We start from the raw sequence: 15,926 nt of genomic DNA, 5'->3' as shown, positions 1-15,926 counted from the left end.
GGGATAAATTTCTTTTCTGGTCCAGTCTATTTGGAGTTCTGTAGGCTTCTTGTATGTTCATGGGCATCTCTTTCTTTAGGTTAGGGAAATTTTCTTCTATAATTTTGTTGAATATATTTTCTGGCCCTTTAAGTTGAAAGTTTTCATTCTTAGCCAGACGGTGGTGTTGTACACCTTTAATCCTAGCACTTGGGAGGCAGAGGCAGGTGGATTTCTGAGTTTGAGGCCAGCCTGGTCTAGAGAGTGAGTTCCAGGACAGCCAGAGCTTCACAGAGAAAACCTGTCACAAAAATCAAAAACAAAACAATACAAAACAAAAAAATCTTCACTCTCATCTATACCTGTTATCCTTAGGTTTGGTCTTCTCATTGTGTCCTGGCTTTCCTGGGTGTTTTGACTCAGGATCTTTTTGTGTTTTGCATTTTCTTTGATTGTTGTGTCCATGTTCTCATTCTCTCTTACATCTCTTGTATTCTGTTGCTGATGCTCACATCTTTGGTTCCTGATTTCTTTCCTAGGATTTCTATCTACAGAGTTGTCTCCCTTTGTGATTGCTTTATTNTTTCTACTTCCATTTTCACATCCTGGATGGTTTTGTTCAATTCTTTCACCTGTTTGGTCTTGTTTTCCTTTAACTCTCTAATGGATTTTTGTTTTTCCTCTTTAAAGGCTTCTAGCTGCTTACCTGTGTTTTCCTGTATTTCCTTCTTAAAGTCCTCCATCATCATCATGAGAAGTGACTTTAGAACCATATCTTGCTTTTCTGGTGTGATGGTATATCCAGGACTTGCTATAGTGGGAGAGTTTCGTTCTGATGATGCCAAGTAACCTTGGTTTCTGTTGCTACTGTTCTTAAGCTTGCCTCATGCCATTTGATTATCTGAAGTGCTTGCTGCCCTCAATATATCTGATTGGATCCCGTCCTTCCTATAATCCTAGTTGATTTCTCTGTGATACTGTGATTCTGGGATTCTCTGAACCTGAGATTCTGGATGTATCAGAGTTCTTGGCAGTCAAGCTTCCTCTGACACCCTGAGATCTTGGTGTGATGCAGCTCCTGTTATCCTGGGATCCTGAAATCCTAAGATGCTGGGCGTGTTACTGCGCCTATAAGTGATGTCTCCTCTGAGGAATAGAGGGTTGTGGGGGGAGGGCTGTCTGTTGTGTTCAAACCAAGGTATACCTATCAAGAGGAAGTTGAGCCACTGGTCAGGCAGGGCTCTTGTGTCCTTGCTCCTTCTGTCACAGGCCCGTCATAATTGGATTGGAACCGATGTTGTGTTCCACTCACCAGTGATTCTATGATTGAGTGGAGAGTCCTCTGCGGACTGTGGAACTATCTACAGAGTTCGTGCCCCAGGGACCCAGAGCTGGTGTGGATCTGAGGGGACTTGTGCCCCTGGTCAGACAGGTTTTCTGCTTCCCTGCTACTGGCTCAGGTCGTGAGCNACTGGATAGGAACTTATGTTGTGTTCCACTCACCAGTGATTCTATGATTGAGTGGAGAGTCCTCTGCGGACTGTGGAACTATCTACAGAGTTCGTGCCCCAGGGACCCAGAGCTGGTGTGGATCTGAGGGGACTTGTGCCCCTGGTCAGACAGGTTTTCTGCTTCCCTGCTGCTGGCTCAGTCCTGGTGTGATTGGATTTAAACCGATATTTTGTTCCCTTTACCAGTGATCAGTGGACTTGTTTCAAATAAATAAATCTGGATCCTTTTTAAGACTCTCCTTCACCTTCATCCATCCAGGGCTCTTAGTGTTGATTTACAGTTATGCAGATTTGGCTGACCATATGGAGACCTGGAAGGTGACAGGACTAGCTGCTGAATGTCCTATGAGACCAGAACAACAACTGCAGCTTAAGGAAGTTTTCAGGTCCCACAAATACTAAGCACTAGTCTTCCTCCATGACTTCCTAACCAGGAGGCAGCCGAGATACTAAGAGCAAAAGAGCAATTCTTAACTCTGTATGGAAAAACTAAAAAATGCAAGATTGCTAAAATAGTCATGTTCAATAAAAGAGCTTTTGGAAGTATCACTATACCTGATTTCATGCTATACTACAGAACAATATTAATAAATACTATGTAGTATTACTTTAGAAACTGGCCGGTTAACCAATCGATTGGATTGAAGACCCAGAAATAAATGCACACAACTACAAAGGCTTGATGTCTGACAAAGTATATAAAATCATACGATGGAAAAAAAGATGGAAAAAGTATATTCAACAAATTGTGCTGATCTATCTGGATGTCTGCATGTAGAAAAATGCAAGTAGATCCATATTTATCACCCTGAACAAAACTTAAGTGCAAGTGGATCAAAGATCTCAATCTAAACCAGACACCCTAAATCTAAGAGATGAGAAAGTGGGGAACTAGCCTTAACACATTGGCATAGGACACAACTTCCTGAACAGAACACCATAGCTAAAGCACTAAGATGAATTAACAAATAGGACCTCTTAACACTAAACCGTTTTTATAAGGCAAAGGACACCATCAATAAGATAATACAGCAGTCTACAGAATAAGAAAAGATCTTCACCATATCTGACAGAAGACAAATATCCAAAATATATAGAGAAATCAGGAAATTAGACACAATCAAAGCGAATAACCCAATTAAAAACTAGATAAAAGAGCTAAACAGAGTTTTCAGCAGATGAATCTCTAATGGATAAGAATCACTTAAAGAAATGGTCAAACTCCTCCTCAGATTCTTCCAGGTTTTCCCTAATTCAACCACAGGGGTCTTCAGCTTCTGTCCATTGGTTCAGTGTAAATATCTGCATCTGACTCTTTCAGGTGCTTGTTAGGTCTTTTGGAGGGCAGTCATGATGGGCCCCTTTATAAGCGCACACCATAGCATCAGTAATAGGTCAGGCCTTGGGGCCTTACCTTGAGCTGGATCCCAATTTGGGCCTGTCACTGGACCTCCTTTTCCTCAGGCTCTTCTCAATTTTTGTCTCCAGGTAGACACTACAAATTCCCTCTCCACTGTAGGGTATTTCATCTAAGGTCCTTCCCTTTGAGTCCTGAGAGTGTCTCACCTCCAAGATCTATGGTATATTCTATGGGTCCCCCTACCTCCTACCTTCCAGTGTTCCCTGTTTCCATTCTTTCTGCTGGCCCTCAGGGCTTCAGTCCTGTTCCCCCCACCTAACACCTGATCATGTTTGCCTCTTCCTCTTCTTATCTCTTTTCTTACCCATGTCCCTTTCTCCCCTCTCTAGTGATGGTTTTCTTTTCCCTCTCAAGTGGAATTGAGGTGTCCTTATTTGGACTCTTCAGTTTGTTAATCTTCTTGAGCTCTGTGGATTGTATTCTGAGTATTCTGTGCATTTTTCTTTTTTGGCTAATATCCACTTATTAGTGAGTACATACCATGCATGTCCTTTTGGGTCTGAGTTACCTTACTCAGGATGATATTTTTAGTTCCATCCATTTGCCTGCCAAACTCATAATGTCCTTATAAGAAGACCAGCAGTCTCAACTAACCTGGACCTCCTCAGACACTGAGCCACTAACCAGCCAGCACATGCCACCTGATATGAGGCCCCCAATACATATTCAGCAAGGAATGCTGGGTCTGGACTCAGTCAGAGATGATGCACCTAACCCTCAAGAGACAGGAAGCCCCAGGGAGTGGGAAGGTCTTGGTGGAGGCAGGGGAGGGGGTGGGGACATCCTCATGGAGATGGTGGTTGGGGGAGGAGGTGTGGGATGTGGTACAGTCAGAGGGTGCCTGGGAGGGAGATAAAGTTTGGCCTGTAAAAGAAGATTAAACAAATAAATAAAACAACAAAAAATAAAATATAACTTTTACTAAAGGTCAAAAGTATATCAAGAAGATAATATACTGAGTTTTGAAGCAATAAATGTGGGTTTTGAACTATGTCTTGAAGAATTAAGCAGACTTTTACAAATAAGAGATAAAGCTTTCAAAATGGCATTTCAAGGAATTTTGGAGACTATTTTCTTATAGTCAATTTATACTTATCTCCTGGTAGTATACTTTACTATCCTTTTGTGTAAACATGATGTATTAGTTTATCAAATGGAATCTGATTATTTTCATAAATGGTTTATTCTAGCAAAGTAACCATAAATTGATACTCTAATTCCTTATAACTATTATATTTCTTTAGAAATATTAGATTTCTATTAGTATATAACAGAATAATAACCACTATGATTTCTGTAAGTAAAGTCTTGATTTTAGTTTCCTATAACATAAACTTCAGTTTCTACCTCAATACTATTAGAAGTTAATCACTTTTTCCTCATTTCATGTGTGACCTCCATATCTTCCTGTTTGAATAACTGGTCTGCAGTTTGTAGTGTTGATTCTGAGGACTTCAGGACTGTTAGAATGCAGAACCTTGCTGAAGGAAGATGATGGCTGGTGATGAGCCTTGAGGATTTTATAGTTCAGTCTTACTTCTTATCCCTCCTGAGCTTCCTGTTGCTAACTTGTGCCCATACTAACATATTAGACTGTATTCCTAAAACAGAATGAACAATAATAAACTCTTTCCTCCTCAAAAAAAAAAAAAATAGAAAGAAAGGAAGAAGAAAAGAAAGAAAGAAAGAAAGAAAGAAAGAAAGAAAGAAAGGTTAAACTTCCTTAGTCATCAGGAAAATGCAAATCAAAGCAACTCTGAGGTTCCATCTTATACCCATTAGAAGGCTAAGATCAAAATTTCAAATTACCGCACATGCTGGCAAGGATGTAGAGGAATAGGAACACTCCTCCATTGCTAGTGGGTGTAAAAGCTTATACAACCACTTTGGAAATCAATTTGGTAGTTTCTTAGAAAATTGAAAATATTTCTACTGTAAGACTCATCTATACCACTCCTGGAAATGTCCCTAAAAGATGTCCCACTCGACTACAGGGACACCTGCTCAACTATGTTCTTAGCAGCACTATTCATAATACCCAGAAGCTACAAACAAGCTAGATGTTCCTCAACCAAAGAATGGCTAAAAAGGATGTGGAACATTTATTCTATTGAAAACAAAGACATCATAGAATTCTCAGGCAAAGGGAAGGAACTAGAAAATATCATCCTGAGTGAGTGTTTTAGTGAGGGTTTTACTGCTGTGAAAAGACATCATGGCCAAGGCAACTCTTATGAAGAACAACTTTAATTTGGGCTGGTTTACAGTTTTAGAAGTTTAGTCAATTATCATCATGGTGGGAAGCATCACGTTGTCAAAGCAGATACAGTGCTGGAAGACTGTGGAGTTCTATATATTGATCCAAAGGCTGCAGCAGACTCCCTCATCTGCACTGGGTAGAATTTGAGAACTGGACCTCAAAGCACACATCTACCATTACACATTTTCTCCAAGAAGACCACACCTATTCTAACAAGAACACACCTCCTAATAGAGTTAATCCCTGTGGTCCAAGCATTCAAACACATGAGTCTATGTGTTTGGAGCCAAACCTAATCAAACATGAGAGTGATATAACTAAGACCCAGAAAGACACACAACGTATGCACTCACAAGTGGACAATAGTCATAAAGTACAGAATAAACATGCTACAGTCCACAGATTCAATGAAACTATGTAACAAGGAGAGTCCAAGAGTTGATGTTTAATCTCACTCAGAATGGTAAATAAAATACTCATCAGAGATGAATGTAGAGAGAGAACTGGGTAGAAGACAGGGTAGGGAAGGGAATGGGGATAGGAATGGGAATCTGGAGAAGGGGAAAAGACACCTGGGAGAAAGAATAGAAATCACGGGGGCGGGGGAGGGACTGTGTATCTCTTGGAAGAGCTGGAGACTTAGGACAGATAAGGCTCTGGGAACCTATGGGGTTCATCCTATCTGAGACTGAAGTGGTTAACCTCCTTTAGCCAGGCTGGACTTCCAATGAAGGGTGGGGACATCAACCTATCTATAAACCTTTTGACTCAAAATTTGTCCTGACTACAAGATGCACAGGAACAAAGATGGAGCAGAGTTTGAGTAGACTTTCCTGTGGTCACTTTTCTGTTTCTCATCATCTACTTCTACATTCAGTTTTTACAACTGAAGAAAAGTCCACATCTTTGCCCTTACAGAATTCTCATTCAGTAATCCTATCATTAATGTCTGGATTTTCTGTATGATTAATCATGACTGTCATCTTGAATGAGTTGAAAATAAACTAAGAGATGAATAAAGCACACCTACTGATGTGATATAATCAATGATTTAATGTATCAGTAGATTAAAATTTTACTCAATTATTGAGAGTTAGTAGAATTATGAAAGGTTGGCCTTAGTTGCATGAAATGTATTCTAGAATGTACTTTGAAAGTTCTATCTTGGCCCTGACTTCTTTTTGCTTTTCTTTCTGCTTCCTAGCAATCACAAAATGACAGTGTTTCTCTGTCTTATCTTTTTGCTGTCATGTGCTCTTCATCACTACAGGCCGAAAGTAGAAATCCAGCCATGAACCTCTGAAGCCATGAACCAACTAGATATTTCCTCGCTTTAAGTTGTTTTCTCAAGTATTTGTCAGAACATCAGACAAACAATTCGCAGCATTAAAAATGACTTCTGGTCCAGGATTCTCTCCTTTGAAAGGGCAGGATGCCCATGCTGCATGAAGTCATGGATAGATGAGTTGCTAGCAGCTCAGCAGCTAGCCTCAGGAAGATAGTCTTCAGCAGACATTTCTAAAGTATTTACTTTGGGATATTGTTCTTCTGTTAATATTCCCTGTCTTAATGTTGAGGGACTGTTTAACTGCAAGAAATTTAGTTCCTAAATTTTTTGTTTAATAGAGAATATATTTCCTTCAACTTATAACTTGCATATACTTAAGTTGAAGTCTACTTCTGCACTTCCATAGTATTTAACTGTGTGTTAAGTTCACCAATTATATTAACCAAAGAGTATATGTTTTTAGAGCTGAGCTGTTTTAAAGCTGATAGATCTATTTATTCAACTATTTATTCGTGTGTGCATGCATGTGTGTGTGTGTGTGTGTGTGTGTGTGTGTGTGTGTGTGTGTTTGTGACCACATGTGTGGATGTGAGAGAACAGCTAAGGTGACATGACTTAGTTCTTTACTTCTGTCATGTGAGTTCAGGAACTCAGACATGCTTCATCATGATTGGTAGACAGTACCATACTAGCCTCTAATACTCTTTTTCTTCTTTGCAGTCCTATCTTTTTATACAATTTCTACACTCATCTTGACCAGCATCTTGTTGATCAATCCAATTTACTCTCCTTGTATTGATGTTCTCCTCATGATCTTTTTTCATTTATGTGTGTGTGTTCTACTTTCAATTATTAAAAGTACTTAGAAAATACTTAAAGTAAATGTTTTAAATGATTTTAATAATAATTTATCTTTATTGAAACATTCAAATATCTAGGCATCGAGGCAATTATCATTTGAAATCTGTATTTTCTCTTTTAAATACATTAATGAATCACCTGCACATTTAAATACCATGTACAATACTTTCATGATATGCTCAGCTATATTCAACATGCAGCTATACTTGACTACCAATGTTGATTTATGCTCTGTTCCATAGTTTCTATTCAGGCAACCAAATACCTAAAACCACTATTTGGCTTCTATTTCTTATTTGACAGTTGTCCCAAAATGTACATCTTTTTTGTTTCCCAGTCAGCCATGTATGTTAGCAAGATGGTCACATACCCTTTTAATCTCTAATGTCAGGAGAATGGAAAGTAACAATGGGCTATTGAGGCTTTTCCTTTGTTGGAATAATGTTACAGTATACTGGAAATGGCCTCAGTTTTCAAGAATCTTGAATCAATACAAAATACTAGATATTAGAAAGTATTTATATTCTCAGCTTCTATCTATGCATGACTTTTCCCCTTCTTGTTGGGAAATAAAAGGGGGGCCCTAGGGATGGGGGGGAAGAGACCCACACCCTGCCAGAGTTTTACCTATTCTCTGGTCTGTCAGGCATGGGAGAGCTGCCAAACACTTTCCACTCATCCCTTCGTGGGCATTCAAGCCTCTGATGCACTCTTCAGGGGTGGCCAAGGGGCAGTCCTACCTGGGATTCCCAGAGCTACTTTGCTAAAGCCCCAGTGAACCCCAGTGCTACCTTGCTAAAGCCCCGAGGTTATAGGAGAGAGGGATGAGGGAAGAGGTTCTCAACACCTGTGAGAGTGTGTGCAGCAGATCTTGGCAGGAGCACAGAAAGGCCTTCTAACAGGAGATTAGAAATGGCTCATTAGGAGGAAGCCTGCCCCATCCTCCAAGCACAGTGGCCTTGATGAGCAGAGACTCTCTATGGTTTTAGAGCTTTATTATAGAATTCAGGGAAAAAGAGAGAAGGGAGAGGGAGAGAGAGAGAGAGAGAGAGAGAGAGAGAGAGAGAGAGAGAGAGCAGGCTAGAGAGTAAGAGAGAGGAGAAAGGTAAGGAGAAGACAAAGAGAAAGGAAAGAGGAGAGAGGAGTGAGAGAAGTGAAAGGTAAGAGAACAAAGGACTGAGAGGTAAGAGAGCATGGTGGGGCTGAACAGCCCCTTTTATGGTCTTTACTCTTGCTAGGAAACTGGGGAGTTTAGCCCGAAGGTCAGAAGCTTGGGCCATTGCTACTGACCATGGTTCTCTTGTGGGGGTGGTAACTTAGGCAGGGGCCAGAGTTCCAGGAGCCTGAGGGAACACCTACTGTGTCAAGAAGGTGAATTATCACCACTCTGGGATTCAGACCTCAGCTCAACTGGAGACCAGCCTGTCTGTGCATAGCCCAATGCCCCACACCTTCTGGCATACTTAATTTTGAATCTTCCTAATATTCTTAGAAAGAAACATTCTCAAATCACAGCCAAGCAAATTGATACAGACTTCAGCAAGCATATTAGAACCAATTCAGTTACAATGCGAAGATTTGTATAACTTGGAAATGATAAATCCAGGTTCCTAGGAGTTTTTCTTCACTGCATGTGATAGTTTGGCAGGATTGCATCCCTGACCTTTGTCTTCACCAGGAAAAGTGTTTACTGATGTTTTACTCATGTCCCTTTTTTACATCTAAAATTACAAAAGGAAGTTGGCTTGCAGTCAAACTTTTTGGTAGTAATTGAGAGAATGATATACAGTTGCTTTTTAATGTTAATATGAGATCTTAAATTTATTTAGTTTGGGATATGAAATAACTATTGCATTTGTAAAATTTATCTCATATTGTTGTATCATCCAGTCTCTTTGGAAATCATGCATTGTGGTGTGTGCCTGTAATTTCAAGGATAAAGGAGGCTAAATAGGAGGATTTTCATTCAGAGGCAAGGCTATAGCAGTCCTCTGCTGCAACAGATTGACACTAATTCTTCAATATAAATGTGCTAAAATCTACCAGTTTATAAAAATTACTAGACACAATTATTAAACAGCAAGGCCTTGTAAGTTTTGGAACTTTAGTTTTTCCTATTTTTGTCTCCAACCTTGCCAGTTTTCAGCTATTAAATGTTATTTTTATTTTCTTCTTAAGTATTCACTGCTTTCATTCTATAAATTGCAAAAAGAAAGTCACTTGGTAAAAGCTTAAACTGTGGATAAATAGCTCTAATATCTGTGTCATTTTTCCAAACTGATATTTTTCTGTCTCCACATTGCAGTTTAAAGTTTCTAAAAATCTTGATCAGATATGATTTCAAAATAAATTCTGTCAGAAACATTTTTTAATACTCTTTGAATGGATCTCTTGGCTTTTATTAGCATTTAAGTCTACCTAAAGAATTAATAAATATACTTCTGATTCTCTGATGTACAGAATGTTGAGAAGCCTAAATTTCAGTGTTTTCAAGTTGAAGTCTTTTTAAATTTTTACTTTATATGTGTTTGTGCATTTATTTGTATGTGCACACCCCTCTCTCTCTCTCCCTGTGTGTGTGTGTGTGTGTGTGTGTGTGTGTGTGTGTGTGCATGTGAGAGAGAATTGTGGGGGGGTGTGTACACATGTGTGTACACAAACCTGTGTTTGTGTCTGTGTGTATGCATTTGTATGCATGCAAGCATCTGCATACACGAACACTCACACATGGCACAGTGGGCATGTGGATATCAGAAGAGAGCTTGCAGAAGTCGGTTCTCTCCTTTTACCATATGTATTTTAGTACCCTCATTGAGCCAACTTACCAGACTTGCAAATTAAATTCTAGGTACTATTTATAAATCATTAGGTTTGAAAATGTAGCTCGATTTTACTGTGTAGAATCAGTACCACGGAGGCTCCCTACAACTGTTTTTTTTGTTTTGTTTTGCTTTGTTTTGTTTTGTTTTGTTTTGCTAAATACTATAAAACTACTTGCTTGCATAGGTAGAGTTCTAATTTTAATTCATTTTTACCAATGTAGTATTTTCTATAAAATAATATCATCATAATTGAGATTATAGGTGGATTATGCAGGAGACAGTGAAGGTTACTAACAAAAACCCTTTCTCACAATTTCTTCCATAATCATAACTTAAAAAAATAAATTGAAATTCCTCACCACTATTGTATTCATTTTCATTAATTGCATTATATTGAAACCAAACATCTATACTATTTTTCCTTGCCTAATTCTGGATTACATTACAAAATGTTGACAAGCAACAGTCTGCAGGATGGTATGATTATAAAAACATAGTATTACTAGCTTAAATAACATCAAAGAACAATTAAGAACTCTATTTTTTTCTCTTGATTCAATTTTGAACTTCAAAACTCAAATGGAATTGCATGACTTTATGGCCTTTTAAAGTGATTACTGAGGTCAAAAGATGCTCTCTGGTTCTGCAGGATCAGTGATTAACATTAATAAAATGCTGCATCTACTTAGCAAACTCATTTCAGTTACATGCCTTAAATTGCTCTATTGTTGGTTAAATTGTACTTGACAACACTAGATTTCATTATACAATGTAATTTGTGAAATAGATGATTTCAGATTTTTCTATGTCAGTATCTCTTATTTAACATAATTTCATCAGACATAACCATTATAAGGTCTGGACTATTAGTATATTATGAAAGCAATTTATAATCTTTATAAATATGGATAACACAGACAGAGACTTGATGTGCCAGGGTGGGAGGAAACCTGAGGGGGGCCCTCTCAGAGAAGAAAGAGAGGGTTATGGGGAGAGGGTCTCAGGGAGGGTGCGACCTAAAGGGGAGCAGTGCCTTGAATGTTAATTAATTAATTAATAAAGTAAACAAGGATTATAGCAACAGGTCAAAAGATGTTGTTCTTCTATAATTTATACTAGGAGTAGGCTCAACTGAATACTAACACTGTAATTTTCACAGCTCACCAAATTAGAAAGAGCTAGATTGCTTGATAATAAAAATTAAGAGGTGAAAGAGGCACCAATGATCATACAGTCCAAATTGTAAGAAAAGCTACATCCCTTTGCTATGTAGGAAGCTAGCCATTTTATATTTTAAAATGTTCAATATTATAAGTATCATATTTTCAGAGGGAACCTACTGCATCTCAGTACTGAGGCAGAAGCTTCTCACAGCAAAGCCTTATCTTACCTGATACCATATTGGGTCAAACCTCATTTTTGCTATCTCCACTGGGAAACTGACCACAATTCATAATTCCATTTTACTTCATTTTTTAAAAATCTGTAAGATAGATTTATATAAATATTAAATAGTAAATATGCATATCATAGTTAATTATTTTTCAACTAGACATACACTAGACTCATTTGAGAAGACAATATCATCAGATTTCCTGGTATAAAGTCCTTGGGCCATTTTGATTACATCCACATTTTCCTTGTTCATGATATAAAGTTTGCATGCTTCTACGCAATCTTTGTTTTTCTAAAAGAGCTTCCTAAGGCTTAGGAAGACCCATCTAGAATATACTGTGGGAATCACAGAGCACTCTCTCTGTATCATTTTCTGGTCTTTTCATATATACCTATCAATTGTTTCAAAATAAATTTGTAAAACTGAATATTTATATAGTGTAAGACCTTGTATGAATCCTTTAGTTCTTATTATGACTTCTAACAAATGATGTTCAGATGAAAATCTTGCTTACAACACATATTTGTAATTAGCATGACAAAAGAAACAGAAAACTAAAAGTAACTTAAAGTAATAAAGTAAAACAAAGTTATAAAAGTTCTAATAGTGGTAAGATAGTTCTGAGTTTCTAATACATATTTATTTCTTATGCTTTAGTTTCTTTTCAAAATACTCATACATACATTTTAGGTAAGTATACTATACAAAATTCATCAGAATTTGAATAGCCTCTACTTTCATGTATAATTTTCCCAGGTTTGGGTTGAGTTTCCAGAGGGCAATAACCAAGGTTTCTTTTTAGGATATGTCCACAAAAGCAGATATTTAAACATAATAAATAAGCAAATGTGTTACTTGGGACATAACAATATTGAATTTTAGGTGCTATTATAATCTCTGGTCTTTTGCTAGGACATATTTCCTGTACATCAAAACAGGCTCCTTCTCCTATCACCTGAAATAATTCTTCCTCCCTCATATCCAACTTCCAAATGCAGTACAGCCCTTAATATATTGCACCAGGCTCAAGCCTAGTGAATCCAACAGACCATCCCCTCCACACAGTCTCTAATTCCCTTTCCTAGTAGCCAATTCCCATATCTACTGAACTGGATTTGTGCATGTGTGTGTATGTATATATATATATATATATATATATATATATATATATATATATATATAATGTATATATATATTCTCACATATATAATATATAATTAGTATATATATTATATATATATATTAATTAAGAGGGATGATTTATTGTAATCAAGGTATCAATTAAGAACTAATAAAAATTCAAACATAGTTGCACCAAATTGTGATATATAAAATTTAATAAAAATTATACAAATGGAATTAAATATACAAATATGCAAACTAACATCAGCTAATTGATAGATTTTATTTAATGTCCCAAAAAACACTCAGCTCATCTGATAAAAAGTGAGAAAAATGTCAAAATTAAATTATGTATAAAATGGATTTAACATATCTACAGAATATTCTGCTGAAATTCCAATGGCTATACAAATCTCAATATAGCAGCATTTTTTTGTTTTGTTTTTGTTTTTGTTTTTTGTTTTTCAAGACAGGGTTTCTCTGTATCGTCCTGACTGTCCTGGAACTCACTCTGTAGACCAGGCTAGCCTCAAACTCAGAAATCTACCTGCCTCTGCCTCCCAGGTGCATGCACCACCACTGTTTGACTCAAAGGAGCAACTTATTAGCATACCTGAAATCACTAGAGCAAAAAAGAAAAGATCACATCCAAAAGCAATAGAAGGCAGCAAATAATAAAAATGAGACTGAAATCAATTACAAAAATCAGTGAAACAAAGAGTTGGTTCTTTATAAAAAGAGACAGATCCTCATCCAAATTAACTAAAAGACAGAGAGAAACTATCTCAGTTAACAAAATCAGAAATAAAAAGGAGGGCATAACAACAGACACCAAGGAAAACAAGAACTACAATGATTATTACAAGAATTACTAGGACATTTTTAAAAAAACCTCTTGTCTACCATCTTAAAAATATAAAAGAAATAGATGATTTTCTAGACATATACCACTTATTGAACTTAAATGAAGAACAAATAAGCAATTTAAAATGAACTATGAACCCTAGAAAACAGAAGCAATCATTAAAATCCCCCCACTCCAAAGTTCAGGACCACATTGTTTTAGCAAAGAATTCTACCAGGTTGCCTACTCTTGGAGTTCTTTTATTTTTTGTCAGCTTATCTTGTCTAACTTTGATATGATGGTTTTGTTTTATTTTATTGTGTTATTTTTATTGTTATCTCTTAGAAGCCTATTCTTTGCAAATGAGACACAGAAAGCGATTTGATCCATACAGGAATGGAGCTTGAGCGAAAGGGGGAGGATTATATTGTATTAGAAAAGAATCTATATTTAATAAAAGGAAGAAAAGCCAAACACATAATATAAAAATAATAACTAAACTAAGTAATTCAAATAAAGTAATTACCCAAATTTACAGAATCAGAAATGAATGGGAAGCTTTACAAAGAACACTAAAGAAATTCATATTATTCTAAAAGAATACTTTAATACACATGCGCTACATAAAATCTAAGAAAAATGAATAATTGTATAAATTCATACAAATCAATAAGATTAAACCAAGAACAGATTAACTACCTAAACAGATGGATGATAAACCAGATCAAAATAGTTTGAAAGCAATGTGATTAAAAATGTCCAGGCATAAATAGATTCACAGCAGAATTTTACTGCTTTTACTACCAAACTTTCCTAAATTGCCAACTCTGGAAATCTATCTGGATGTTCCTCAGAAAACTGCAAAGAGATCTACCTGAAAACCCAGCAATACCACTCTTGGGAATATACTCAAAAGATGCCTCACCATGCCACAGGGGTATTATGTTCATAGTGGCCTTGATTGTGATAGCCAGAAGTTAGAAACAACCCAGATGTCCCAGGAGAGAAGAATGGATACAGAAAATGTGTTTCATTTACACAATGGAGTAATGCTATTAAAATAGAAATACTATTAAAAATGAGGATGGCCTGGAGCCAATCCTCTGCCACAGGGCCCAATACCAAAACAGCTGGCCTCCCAAGAGTGCAGACAACCCTGTGAGTGCAGGTAAGACCACCACTGCTGCTCAGAGGAACCTGCCCAGAACCCTAAGGACACAGGAACCTAGGAGTGGCCTGGGACAGGAGTCTCCAAGTTTCTTTCTATGCCGAGAGCTAATCCTGTGCCACATAGCTACATACACAAATACTGCCAGAAGAGAGCTGGTCTCCCAGTATGCAGACAAACTTATAAGCACAGGTAAGACCAACACTGCTGTTCAGAGAAACTGGACCAGAACTCTGAGGACAAAGGAATCAAGGAACTGCCTGGGACAGGAGCCTTCATGCTTCCTTCTGCTCCTGGAGCCTATCCTTTGTCACAAGACTCCATAGCCAAATAGCTCCAGGGGAGAGCTAGCCTACCAGAAGGGCAGACAAGCCTGTGAGGGCAGGTAAGACCAACACATCTTTTCAAATCCCTGGCCCAAGAGGGACCCTCCCAGACCCATCAGGACAGAGGAACCAAGGTTCAGCTGGGGACAGGACACTGTGGTTTCTGTCTGCACCCCAGAGATGATCCTGTACCATAGCTATACCTAAATTCCTCCCAGAGAGAAGTGGTCTCCCTGGAGTACTGACATAGAGGCTTGCAGGAGGGACAAGCCACAGTTAGAGACAGCATGACCAGCTAACACCAGAGATAACCAGATGGCAAAAGGCAAGAGCAAGAACATAAGGAACAAAAAAACAAGGACACCTGGCATCATGATTTAAAATCACATGTCATGATGATGATAGAGGACTTTGAGAAGTATATAAATAACTCCTTGAAAGAAGTACAAGAGGTCTTTGCTCCTGTGCACTGCCAGGGAGAGGGCAGCCTGCAGAAGTGACACAGCTTCTGGGAGGGGTCCTGTTTCTAGCTCCAGTCACCCGGCACCTTTCCCCAACCAAGGAGAGGTGTCAGCCCGGGAGGAGGCTCAAGACCTGAGCTGGCAGGAGAGCCATCTTTGCTCCGGTTCCTTGGGCTCCAGTCTGCACTAGCAAGAGTGTGGACTGCAGAAGCTACACAGCTTCGGGACAGACAGAAGCAACCTAACTTCTGGGACAGAACCTGTTTTGGGCTCCAGAAATTTGGGCACCTTCCTCTCCAGAGGAAAGGAGGCCACCTGTGAGGGCTCTGTCTGCCAGAGCTGGTGACAGAGTCATAGTGTGTCCAGGGTCCCTCAGTGGCTAGTCTGTGCAGGTGAGTGAATAAACTGCAGAGGGAACACATCTTCTGGGACAGGCCCTGTTTTGGGCCTACATCTTCAGCAAGGAGG

Source organism: Mus pahari, chromosome 3 (genome assembly GCF_900095145.1).
Source record: "Mus pahari chromosome 3, PAHARI_EIJ_v1.1, whole genome shotgun sequence".
Lineage (NCBI taxonomy): Eukaryota > Metazoa > Chordata > Mammalia > Rodentia > Muridae > Mus > Mus pahari.
The sequence above is the reverse complement of the archived record's forward strand: the minus strand, read 5'-3'. Positions refer to the sequence as shown.